Below are 1,905 nucleotides of genomic sequence, written 5' to 3'. Positions count from 1 at the left end.
CGTCTGCCAAAGCGTGTAATGGTATATGTGTCCGATGAGTTGTGTTTCATAGGCTGGACATCACCTTGACGACAACATCCATCGATTGGTTATGAATGTCAATATTACTGAGCTATTTAGAGCAGAAGGTGATGACGAAAATGCAACTGAGAAGAAACACTTGTAGTTGAAAGCTGTGCTGTATTACAGAGGCTAGATCTGCATTTGCTGAGGGACATGGCCGTGCTTGCAAGGCAGCAAAAAAAGAAAGAAAAGTGTTTTAAGTTTTTCAGTAACATTTCCGGTGAATACATCATGCCATTGTCAAGACAGTATGTGTCTTGCTTTGTGCACGAGAATCAACTACTGGGTCATTCACACAGGTTTTTGCCCTCCTGCCTGCGCTAAAGATGTCAAAAGTACCATTACTTAAAGAGAATTTAAATAATATTTCTGCAATATCACAGTTCACCGACAGATGAAGAGAATGCTGCAAGGAGGACGCATTTTTGTAGGCCAAAACCCAGAAACGAGTTAGCATTTTAGCACATTATCCTGAAGTCGGTTGATTTTTAATTGGGTTTCTGGTTAAATACCTGAAATAAGGTCTGTGGTTAACACAAGGTCAAGATATTTTCACATTTTACTCTACAACATAAACAGTCACTGGAACACACCCATATCATGTTGTCAACAGTCCAATTCCAGTGGTGTAAAGTATTTGAGTAAATGTAATTAATTACCGTACTTGAGTATATTTTTGAATACTCTGTAGTTTTACTGAGTATCAAAGATATTAGCAACTTTTACTCTCTACTTCACTACATTTTATTTTTAAGTATATTTTGCAGACCTTGACTGATATTTGTTTCCAGGTGGAACGTTAAAGAACGCGACACGCACGTCTCCCGGAAATCCTGCATAATTCAACTAATCAGATGACGACTTCGAAACTCCCGAAGTGTTTCCAATTTTGTGTGCCGTATGCATCAGATGTTCAGCCAACGGTCCGTGGGTGTGACGTCTGAGGCTGAGACTAAATTTTGCATATCACCTAGCTTTTTCTGCAGCAGTTTATTTCTGCTACAAAAGAAGTGATATCGCCAACTACAGGGCACTGAAAGTACTATATCTTTTGCGTTTTGCCCTTACTTACCCAAATTTGTCAACTACTTTACATGAATGTGAGCTCCTTAGCAAGTAGTTGTGAATCACAGGTGTTTTATATATGATATGAGTGAAACTGTCATAGGCTAGTAATAGCTGTGCGTGTAGCCGTGGCCTTCAGCCTCCTTGTTAGAGTGCCCGCCTCCCACGGGCGGAGACCGCGGTTCGAATCCCACTCAGAACGAGGCGAAGTAGAACCGGTTACATTTGGTGCCGTGACCCAGATGGGAGTGAGGATTAGGGGGGTGAGTGTAACTGTCGTAGGCTAGTAAGAGCTGTGCGTGTAAGCCTCACTCCCCTGATCTCAAGAGGCGCTCTAGCGACTAATGCTAGGGGCCATGACCTTCAGCCTCCTTGTTAGAGCGCCCGCCTCCCACAACAGAGACCGCGGTTCGAATCCTGCTGTGAGCGAGGTGACTTGGAACCAGTTACATGAGGACATGACTGCAGCTGGCAATGAGGCTGAATCCAGTGCAAGAAGGCTTTTACTTTTTAATTTTATTTATCCATTATACTGAAGAGAGCTTTTTGAAGGAGTTTTTTTTTTTTAACCTTGAGGTGTTCAGTTTTATTTTGGTTTTAGGAAAAAAATGTGATTGCTCTCCTCACAAATCAACTCTTTCTTGTTTGTGTTTCATGCTCTCCGTGCCTTGCCCTGGACTTTTATGTCACTTCCTGTCTCCCATGGTGTTTGTAGTCAGTTTGTAGTCCGTTTGTTCATTGGTTCCCCTTGATTAGTCTCCCCAGGTGTGTCTTGTT

This window comes from Sinocyclocheilus grahami, unplaced genomic scaffold (assembly GCF_001515645.1).
Source record: "Sinocyclocheilus grahami isolate Dianchi unplaced genomic scaffold, SAMN03320097.WGS_v1.1 scaffold308.1, whole genome shotgun sequence".
NCBI classification, from domain to species: Eukaryota; Metazoa; Chordata; class Actinopteri; order Cypriniformes; family Cyprinidae; genus Sinocyclocheilus; species Sinocyclocheilus grahami.
Note: the sequence above shows the minus strand (reverse complement) of the source record.